The following is an 11565-nucleotide window of genomic DNA, read 5'->3' on the forward strand; positions in this document are numbered from 1 at the left end:
TGCAGTAAAACTCCCTGCTCCTGTACTCAAATCCTTTTGCTATGAATGCCAACATACCATTTGCCTTTTTCACCACCTGCTGTACCTGCATGCCCACCTTCAATGACTGGTGTACAATGACACCCAGGTCTCGTTGCACCTCCCCTTTTCCTAATCGGCCACCATTCAGATAATAATCTGTTTTCCTGCTCTTGCAACCAAAGTGGATAACCTCACATTTATCCACATTAAATTGCATCTGCCATGAATTTGCCCACTCACCTAACCTATCCAAGTCACCCTGCGTCCTCTTAGCATTCTCCTCACAGCTAACACCGCCGCCCAGCTTCGTGTCATCCGCAAACTTGGAGATGCTGCATTTAATTTCCTCGTCTAAATCATTAATATAGTAAACAACTGGGGTCTCAGCACTGAGCCTTGCGGTACCTCACTAGTCACTGCCTGCCATTCTGAAAAGGTCCCGTTTACTCCCACTCTTTGCTTCCTGTCTGCCGACCAATTCTCTATCCACATCAATACCATACCCCCAATACCGTGTGCTTTAAGTTTGCACACTAATCTCCTGTGTGGGACCTTGTCAAAAGCCTTTTGAAAATTTAAATATACCACATCCACTGACTCTCCCCTATCCGCTGTACTAGTTACATCTCCAAAAAAATTCTATAAGATTTGTCAGACATGATTTTCCTTTCACAAATCCATGCTGACTTTGTCCGATGATTTCACCTCTTTCCAAATGTGCTGTTATCACATCTTTGATAACCGACTCTAGCATTTTCCCCACCACCGATGTCAGACTAACCGGTCTATAATTCCCCGGTTTCTCTCTCCCTCCTTTTTTAAAAAGTGGGGTTACATTAGCCACCCTCCAATCCTCGGGAATTAATCCAAAATCTAAGGAGTTTTGAAAAATTATCGCTAATGCATCCACTATTTCTTGGGTTACTTCCTTAAGCACTCTGGGATTCATACCATCTGGCCCTGGAGATTTATCTGCCTTTAATTCCTTCAATTTACCTAACACCACTTCCCTACTAACATGTATTTCCCTCAGTTCCTCCATCTCACTAGACCCTCGGTCCCTTACTATTTCCGGAAGATTATATATGTCCTCCGTGGTGAAGACAGAACCAAAGTAGTTATTCAATTGGTCTGCCATGTCTTTGTTCCCTATGATCAATTCACCTGTTTCTGACTGTAAGGGACCTACATTTGTCTTGACCAATCTTTTCCTTTTCACATATATATAAAAGCTTTTACAGTCAGTTTTTTATGTTCCCTGCCAGCTTTCTCTCATAATCTTGTTTCCCTTTCCTAATTAAGCCCTTTGTCCTCCTCTGCTTGTCCCTGAATTTCTCCCAGTCCTCAGGTGTGCTGCTTTTTTTTGCTAATCTATATGTTCCTTCTTTGGACTTGATATTATCCCTAATTTCCCTTGTCAGTCACGGGTGCAGTACCTTCCCTGGTTTATTCTTTTGCCAAACAGGGATGAACAGTTGTTGTAGTTCATCCATACGATCTTTAAATGCTTGCCATTGCATATCCACCGTCAACCCTATCAGTATAATTTGCCAGTCTATCTTAGCTAATTCAAGTCTCATACCTTCAAAGTTACCCTTCTTTAAGTTCAGAACCTTTGTTTCTGAATTAACTATGTCACTCTCCATCTTAATGAAGAATTCCTCCACATTATGGTCACTCTTACCCAAGGGGTCTCGCACGACAAGATTGCTAACTAACCCTTCCTCATTGCTCAATACCCAATCTAGAATGGCCTGCTCTCTAGTTGGTTCCTTGACATGTTGGGTCAGAAAACCATCCTGCAAGCATTCCAAGAAATCCTCTTCCTCAGCACCCCTGCCAATTTGGTTCACCCAATCTATACTTAGATTGAAGTCACCCATTATAACTACTGTTCCTTTATTGCACGCATTTCTAATTTCCTGTTTAATGCCATCCCCAACCTCACTACTACTGTTAGGTGGCCTGTACACAACTCCCACCAGTGTTTTCTGCCCCTTAGTGTTATGCAGCTCTACCCATATCGATTCCACACCCTAACTAGCATCCAGGCTAATGTCCTTCCTTTCTATTGCGTTAATCTCCTCTCTAACCAGCAATGCTACCCCACCTCCTTTCCTGTCTATCCCTCCTGAATATTGAATATCCCTGGATGTTGAGCTCCCATCCTTGGTCACCCTGGAGCCATGTCTCTGTGATCCCAACTATATCATATTCATTCATAACTATCTGGATTTTTAAGGAAGTGGTTTGGCATGCTGACCTTTATCAAGGACACTAAGTATAGGAGGTAGGACGTAATGTTGCAAGATGTTGGTGAGGCTGCATTTGGAATATGTTTAGTTTTGTCAATCTGCTATAGGAAAGATGCCAATAAGTTGGAAAGACTGTGGAGGAGACTTACTCCAAGGACTTTCTCTGATGGGAAGATGTTGAGCAGGTTGGGACTTTTTTCATTGATGCCTAGAAGGATGAGGGGTGACATGGAGGTGTGTAAAATCATTCATGGTTAGGGAATCTAAAACTATTTGGCACAAGTTTAAGGTGAAAGTGGAGAGATTCAGTAGGAACCTAAGGAGCAACTTTTGCACCCAGAGGTTTGTCCATACATGGAATGAGCTGCCAGAGGAAATGGTTGAGGTAGGTATATTAGGAACATTTCTTGCTGTTAGTATACCAGAGTGTCTGTTCTGAGACCAGCATGCAAGTCTAATTACAAAGAAGAGATGACAGTAAATCTACTGTCTTAGAAAGTTGTGTAGATTTGACATGTGTAACCAAAAACAAAGAAAATTTTATATATATACACACACACACACACACACACACACACACACACACACACACACAGACACACACAGACACACACACACACACAGACACACACACACACACACACACACACACACACACACACACACACACGAGCATCCTAATGGTTGCATCACAACCAGTACAGTACTCAAGAACAGAAAAGCCTATAGAAAGTGATGGATACAGACCATCAGAGGCAAAACCTTCACCACCACTAGGTGCATTTACAAGAAGTGCTGCCACAAGAAAGCAGCATCCGTCATCAAGGACCCCCAGCGTCCAGGCCATGCTTTCTTCTCTCTGCAACCTTGGGTCCCACCCCACGAGGTTCAGGGACAGTTAACCTATAACAATCAGGGTATGTATAGCTGTATTTTTTTGTATATTGTAAGAAAATTAATACCAAGGTAGTATATGGATAGGAAAGGTTCTGTGGGCCAAACCGCTAAATGGCCGATTGGGCGAAAAGGGCTCTCTCCCTGCCATATAACTCACTAAAAACCAATGTACTGGGGCAGAAAGTGACTAGGACGGAAAATGGTGTATTGAAAGTGTATACAGATGTCAAGAAATTCTACAGAGCTCTAGAGAGATGGCACCAGGAGTATCATGGACAGATCTGGTTTCCTTGCGTAAATAAATATTGAGCGCAGGGAAGATTACCCAGGCTGGTTCCAGGGAGAAAAGTCTAAAACAAAAGCCTCGCGGATTCTGGAAATTTAAAATAAAATGGGAAAATCTGCAAAGGAAGGAACAGTTTGCATTTCAGTCTGAGGATAATGTAATCTGATTTGTGTACCTATTTCTACTGATGATGCTAACATTTTCTGGTTCCACAGACCAGCTTCTGTGTGATGAGGGATCAAGTAGGACTGTTTTGGCTGGAGTCTAGGAAGTCCAAGAAGAGATCTTGATTTTTAGAGGGAGGTGTTTCCATGGACCTGAGTGCTTCAGACCTCACAGTCACCTAACAAGGGTTTGGACTTTTCTGGCTGGCTGCTGGTGATTAGTGGGTCACGGGTCTGTGTTGGGGCCGATTTTTTTTTTACGTTAAGTGCCAATGGTTTGGATGATAGAATTGCTGACTTTGTTGCAAAGTTTGCAGAAGAGATGAAGATGGGTGGAAGGGCAGGTAGTTTTGAGGAAGTAGGCTACAGAAGAACTTGGACAGATTAGGAGAACGGGCAAGAACTGGCAGATGGAATACAGTGTTGGGAAGTGTATGGCCATGCACTTTGGTAGAAGAAATGAAAGGGGTTGACTATTTTCTAAATGGAGAGAAAATACAAAAAATGAGGTGCAAAATGACTTGGGAGGCCTTGTGCAGTATTGTCTAAAGGTTAATTTGCAGATTGAGTCTGTGGTGAGGAAGTCAGATGAAATCTTAGCATTCAGTGCAAGAGGACTAAAAGCAAGGATGTAATTTTAAACCTTGATAAAGCACTGGCGAGGCATCACGGAGTATTGTGAGCAGTTCTGGGTCCCTTAGAAGGGATGTGCTGGAACTGGAGAGGGTTCAAAGGAGATTCACAAATATTATTCCAAGATTGAATGGCTTGTCATATGAAGAACGTTTAAGGGCTCTGGGCCTGTTTTGCTGGAATTCAGAAGTATGACAGGTGATTTCATTAAAGTCTATTGAATTCTAAAAGGACTTCATAGTGTGAATGTGGAGAAAATGTTTCCTGTGATGGGAGAATCTAAGACCAGAGGGGACAACCTCAATATATAGGGACATCCTTTTAGAATGCAGATGAGGAATTTATTTTGCCAGAGAGTGATGAACCTGTGGAATTCTTTCCCACAAGCAGCTTTGGAGGCAAAGCCTTTATGTATATTTAAGGCAGAGGTTGATAAATTCTTGATTGATCAGGTTATGAAGGAATACGGGGAGAAAGTAAGAGATTGGGGCTGAGAGGAAAATTGGATCAGCCATGATGAAATGGCAGAGTAGACTCTTCCACATCTTATGGTCTTACGGACTTTCAGGACAGAGCTGGGAAGAGATTTTCTTCAGCCAGAGGATGGGAAATCTTTGGAAATTGACTGGAGCACTCGGGTGTGCAGAGGGGGCTCGAGTTCTGAGTCCAGAGCTCCCTGAATGTGGCCATACAAGTTGATAGGTGAGGAAGATCCTGCAAAGTAAATTCAGGGCGTTAATTGCTGAATTAAAGGACAGAACTTCCAGGTTTGTGATCGCAAGATGGCTAACCATGCCACATGCTAATGAGGTCAGAAATAGGAAAGTCATATAGTTTACTACATGGCTAAGGAAGGAGGGCTTCATATTTTTTGCATCATTGGGCTCTATTCCAGGGAAAGAGGGGGCTGTACAGAAGGGACAGTTTGCACCTAAATTGTCTGAATGCTGAGTGTGAAGGTTTGTTGGAGCTGCACAGAGAGAGATTAAAAGTACTTTGCAGGGAGATGGGAACAGAGCACTAGAACAGGTGGTGGAGTATTTGTGGAGAAAGATCTTGGTAAGCCTACATACATTAGGAATTCAATAAGTGTGGTCTACAAATTACAATGGGAAATAGAACATGCATGTCAAGGTCATGGGGATTTTAATATGGTGTTAGATGGGAAAATTAAGTTGGTGCTGGATCCCAAGAGAAGAAATTTGTAGAATACCTACAAGATGGCTTTATAGAGCAGCTTGCGGTTGAGCCCACTAGGGGATCAGTTATTCTGGATTGGTATTGTGCAATGAACTGGAACTTGTTTGAGAACTTTAGGGAACCCTCAGGGTATAGTGATCCATAATATAGAATTCACCATACAATTTGATAAGGATGCTAGAGTCAGATTAGTCATTATCACAGTGGAGTAAAGGAAATTACAGAGGCATGAGAGGAACTAGCCAAAATTGATCGGAAGGGAACGCTAGCAGAGATGATGGCAGAGCAGCAATGGGTGGAATTTCTGGAAGCAATTTGTAAGGTGCAGGATAGATGCATCCCATAGAAGAAGTATTTTAAAGGAAGGTTTATGCAATTGTGGCTGATAAGAGAAGTCAAAGCCAACATAAAAGCCGAAGAGTAGGCATATAATAGAGCAAAAATTAATGGGAAGTTAGGGGATTGGGAAGTTTTTAAAAACCAACAGAAGGCAACTAAAAAAAATCATAATGAAGGAAAATGTAGACTACAAAGGTGAGATATTCAATACTATTAAAGAGGATACAAAAAGTTTTATCAGATATATAAAGTGTAAAAGAAAGGTGCAAATATATATTGGATGGCTGGAAATGATGCTGAAGAGGTAGTAAATAAGGCCAAGGAAATGACGGAAAACTGCATAAGGCTTTTGCATCAGTCCTCACTGTGGAGTATACTGACAGTATTCCAGAAGATTAAGTGTGTCAGGGGGAAGAACTGTGTGAAGTTGCCATTACTAGGGAGAAGGTCCTTGGGGAAACTGCAAGACCTGAAGGTAGATAAATCACCTGTAGTAAATGGTCTACACTCCAGGGTTCCAAAAAAGGTAGCTGAAGAGATTGTGAAGGCATTAGTAATGATCCTTTAAAAATCAATGGATTCTGGCATGGTTCCGGAGGACTGAAAAATTGTAAATATCTCTCCAGTCTTCAAGAAGGGAGAGAAACAAAAGAAAGGAAATTATAGGCTAGTTAGTCTGACCTCAGTGGTTGGGAAGATAGTGGAGTTGAGGGGTAAGGATGTGGTTTCAGGGTACTTGGAGGCACATGATAAAATAGGCCATAGTCAGCATGGTTTCCTCAAGGGAAAATCTTGCCTGACAAATCTGTTGGAATTCTTTCAAGAAGCAACAAGCTGGATAGACAAAGGCAATTTGGTGGATGTTGTGTACTTGGATTTTCATAAGACCTTTGACAAGATGCCACACATGAAGTTCAGACCCAATGGTATTTCTGTAAAGATATTGGTATGGATAGAGCATTGGCTAACTGGCAAGACACAAAGAGCGGGTATAAATATAGCCTCTCCTAGTTGCCTCTCAATTACATATTGTGTCCACAGGGGTCTGTGTTGGATTGCATCTTTCTGGATTATTATTCCAATGATTTGGATGACAGAATTTATGGCTTTGTTGCAAAATTTGCAGATGATGTGAAGATGGGTAGAAGGGCAGGTAGTTTTGAGGAAGTAGGCTACAGATGAACTTGGGTAGATATGAGAATGGGCAAATAATGCCGGATGGAATACTACGTCAGGAAGTGTATTGCAGGAGAAAAAAATAAGCAGAGTCTATTTTCTAAATGGAGAAAAAATTCAAAAATCTGAGCTGCAAAGGAAACTATTAATCATTGTGCAAAATTCCCTAAGAGTTAATTTGCAGGTTGACCTGGTGGTGAGGAAGGCAAATGCGATGTTAGCATTCATTTCAAGAGGACTGGATTATAAAATCAAAGATGTTGAGCATTTGGAAAGCACTAGTGAGACCTCACTTAGAGTACTGTGAGCAGTTTTGGGCTCCTCATCTAAGAAAGGATATACTGACATTGAAGAGGGTTCAAAGGAGATTCACTACAATGATTCTGGGATTGAAAGTCTTATCATATGAAGAGCATTTGATGGCTGTGGACCTGTAGTTACTGGAATTCAGGAGAATGAGGTGGGACCTCATTAAAACCTATTGAATGTTGAAAGGTCTTGATAGAGTGTATATAGAGATCATGTTTCCTATGGAGGAATCTAAGACCAGAGGACACAACCTTGGAATAGAGGACATCCAATTAGATTGGAGATGAGAAAATCCTTTAGCCAGAGAGCGGTGAATTTATGGAATTTGTTGCCACAGGCAGCTGTGGAGGCCATGTCATTGGGTATATTTAAGGCAGAGGTTCATAGATACTTGTTTAATTAGCGCATGAAGGGATATGGGGCAAAGGCAAGAGATTGGGTCTGAGAAGGAAATGGATCAGTCATGATGAAATGACAGAGCAGTCTCAATGGATTAAATTGACTAATTCTGCTCATGTATGTTATGGTCTTTTAGATAGGTCTGGTCAAGTTCAGATTATACATTTCAGACAGGTCAATTTTGATGGTATCAGAAAGCACCTGGCAAGTGTGGATGGGGCAGGTTGTTTTCTGGCAAAGGTGTACTTGGTAAATGGGAGACCTTCAAACATGAAATTTTGAGAGTACAGGGTTTATTTCCTTTAAGAATAAAATGCAAGGATAGCAGATCTATGGAACCTTGCTTTTCAAGAGATATTAATGCCCTGGGTAAAAGAAGGAGATGCATAGCAGCTATAGACAGGCAGGAGAAAATGAGGTTCTTGAGGAGTACAAGAAATGCAAGAGATCACTGGAGAAGGAAATCAGGAGAGCTAAAAGACATGCTGTTGCTCTGGCAGAGAAGATGAAGAATCCTAAGGGTGTCTACAGATATAGTAAGAGCAAGGGACAAAATTGGTCCAATGGAAAATCAGAGCGGTAATCTATGTAAAGAGCCAAAAGAGAAGGGGATGATCTTAAACGGAGTTTTTGCATCTGTATTTACTTGGGGGAGAGGCTCTTGATGCGAGATTATGGACACTATGCAGATTACAGAGGAGGAGGGTATTTGCTGTATTGTGGCAAATGAGGGTGGATAAATCTCCAGGGCCTGACAAAGTGTTCCCTCAGAACCCAGTGGGAAGCCAGTGCAAAAATTGCAGAGGCCCTAGCACAGATATGTAAAAATTCTTAGCCAAGGGTGAGGTGCCAGAGTAATGTAGGATAGCTAATATTGTTCCAATGTTTAAGGAAGGCTCTAAGAATAAACCAGGAAATTATTGGCCTATGAACCTGACATCAATAGTGGGGAAAAATTACTGGATGGTGTTCTTTAGGACAAGATATATAAGTATTTGGATAGAAAAGAACTGATTAGGGATACTCAACATGACTTTGTGCATGATAAGTCATGTCTAACCAATCTTATAATTTCTTAAGAAAAGTTGATGAAGGCAAGGCAGTGGATTTGTCTACATGGACTTTAGCAAGCCCTTTGACATGGTCCTGCATGGGAGCTTGGTCAAGAAGGTTCAGTCGATAGACATTCAAGACAAGATAGTAATTGGATTAGACATTGGCTTTGCAGAAGAAGCCAAAGAGTGATTTTAGATAGTTGCCTGACTGGAGGCCTGTGACTAGTGGTGTGCTGCGGGGGTTGGTGCTGGGTCCATTGTTTGTCATCTATATCAACAATCTGGATGATAATGTGGTAAAACGGATCAGCAAATTTATAGATGACACCAAGATTATGGATGCAATGGTTAGTGAGAAAGACTATGAAATTTTTCAGTGGAGTCTAAAATATCTACAACAAATGGCAGATGGAATTTAATGCAGATAAGTGTGATGCGTTGCACTTTGGGAAGGGAAACTAGTTTAGGGTCTTACATGGTGAGTGGTAGGGCACTGGGAAGTTAGGTAGAACAGAAAGCTTTAGGAATACAGATCCATAATTCCCTCAAAGTACAACACAGGTACATAGGGCCATAAAGAAAGTTTTTAGCACTTCATTGACTACTGGACTTGGGATGTTCTGGTGAAGTTGTATAAGATGTTGGTGAGGCCTAATTTTGGAGTATTGTGGGCAATTTTGGTCACCTACCAAATTCCCCCACCGCCTTCCAGAGCATTACATACCTACAGGAAAGATGTAAATAAGATTGAAAGAGCATAGAGAAAATTTACAAGGTTGTTGCCAGAACTTGAGGACCTTAGTTATCGGGAAAGGTTGACTACGTTAGGATATTATTCCCTAGTACATAGAAGTTTGAGGGGAGATTTAACTTATTGGGTATAGATAGGGAAAATACAAACAGGCTTTTTACACTGAAAACACGTGAGATAACAGAGGTCAGGGTTCAAGGGTGAAATGTCAAATATTTAAAGGGAAGATGAGCAGGAGCTTCAGCCAGAGTGGTGAGTGTGAGTAAAATTTAAGAGAAATTTGGGTAGGTACATGGATGAGAGGGGTATGGAAGGTTATGGTCTGGATGTATGTCAATGGTATTAAACAGGTTAATGGTTCAATGCAGTGTTGAGCCATAGTGTTCGATGACTCTGACATTAATTTTTGGGTGTCTAGGATAACTGGATTCAGAAGCTTTTTGGCTATCTATGTGAAACGCTATCTGAAAAAATTATCACTTGTGAAGTCACCAAGGTAGTTTAAAAGAAGTATACATGTGAGGGATCAATCAGCCTTTTTGGGAGTGGTCAAGAAACATCAAGAAGAATAACAGAAAATGGGGTGAACTAGAATCTGTTTTCCTTCAATTTTTGTGATGGATGTCTGCTTCATCTGCTATTTGTAAGTGTATGTTTTAGTTTAAAGGAATTATGCCTATATTTAGGAAATCCTTTGTATTTTAGAAAATGCTTGAAATCTTTAATAAGATAGATAACCTCTGAGTTTTAAAATGTGTCATAAGAATTTTATCTAAATTGAAAGGTGTATCACCAAATATAAATTTTGGTGTTTAAACTACTTTGTTTGCTGGAATTATCTCCTTCTTGATAGGTAAGGGAGATCATGCTCAAATAGTGAATACTGGCACCTGAATGGGGAAGTGATCTAGCCTTTGAAGAGTAGGTGACTACAGCCTAATCTCTCTTTAATGAGGGTACCCATAGCTATCTATGCTGGATAGGGCTTACAATCTTCATTTGAGTTTAGAACTTCACCGTCAGCAAATCTAATACCATCATAACTGGCACCCAATGTAGTTATGTTACACCAGAAATATTATTTTAAAATTACTATTTAACAATAGTCCAACTTCGAGTATGCTCAACAGGTTCTGTGGCACACCACCTGGTATAAAATATTTGATATCCTGGTTTCTAGCAGTTCTGCAGGCAAATGCTGGCTGGTATTATGAAAGTGTTCCCATCTGTCCTCCATCGTCTCTGCAAATTAAAGCTGACTTTTTCATCGTCATCATGGCTATCCCTTGAGGTTGAGGATGATGGTCTTCGTTCCAGCACAGAACGAAAATGCCTGTGTGTGTATTTGTTTAACGTGTACTTCATGTTGCATTGCAAGAAGCATGCGATACTTCACAAATCAATCAACTTATTCCAATGGCATGGAAACCACGATGATTGGAGCTGATGGATTTGTTGCAGCCTTCAAAGCTGTTGAATTCAAAGTAACTTCATCCACCTGTTCCACCGTTGAGGTCTTAGTTCGATTGTTCTTTGTCAGGGACCTCACCCTTGACATTACCACCGTGGGTGACCCTACCAGGAGCATTGCTCCAGATGGCATTGCTCTTGGGATCTCAGGACCACAGAAGCTTCTCCAGCACGACAAAGGGACAATCCACAGAGAAGTTTCTTTTCCCATCAAATTGCTGATAGAGCTTTCGGCCTGAAACTTTAACTTTGTTTCCTCTTCATAGGTGATATATGACAGAACACAGAACAGGACAGCACAGGGACAGTACAGGGAAGCTACCACCCCAGGCAGTACATTCCAATAACCTACCAGTCTCTGTAATAAATGTGCCCTGCACATCTCCTTTGAATCCATCCCCCCCCCCCCCCCCCCCACCAACCACCTCAAATGCATGCTCTTAAATATTTGACATTTTTATCCCGGGAAAATTTACCCCATCTATGTTCCTCATCATTTTATAAATTTTCATCAGGTCTCCCCTCAGCCTCCGCTGCTCCAGAGAAAACAATTCAAGTTTTTCCCACCTCTCCTTAGAGCTAATACTCTCTATTCCAGGAACCATCCTGG

The sequence above is a fragment of the Hypanus sabinus genome, chromosome 8, assembly GCF_030144855.1.
Source record: "Hypanus sabinus isolate sHypSab1 chromosome 8, sHypSab1.hap1, whole genome shotgun sequence".
NCBI classification, from domain to species: domain Eukaryota; kingdom Metazoa; phylum Chordata; class Chondrichthyes; order Myliobatiformes; family Dasyatidae; genus Hypanus; species Hypanus sabinus.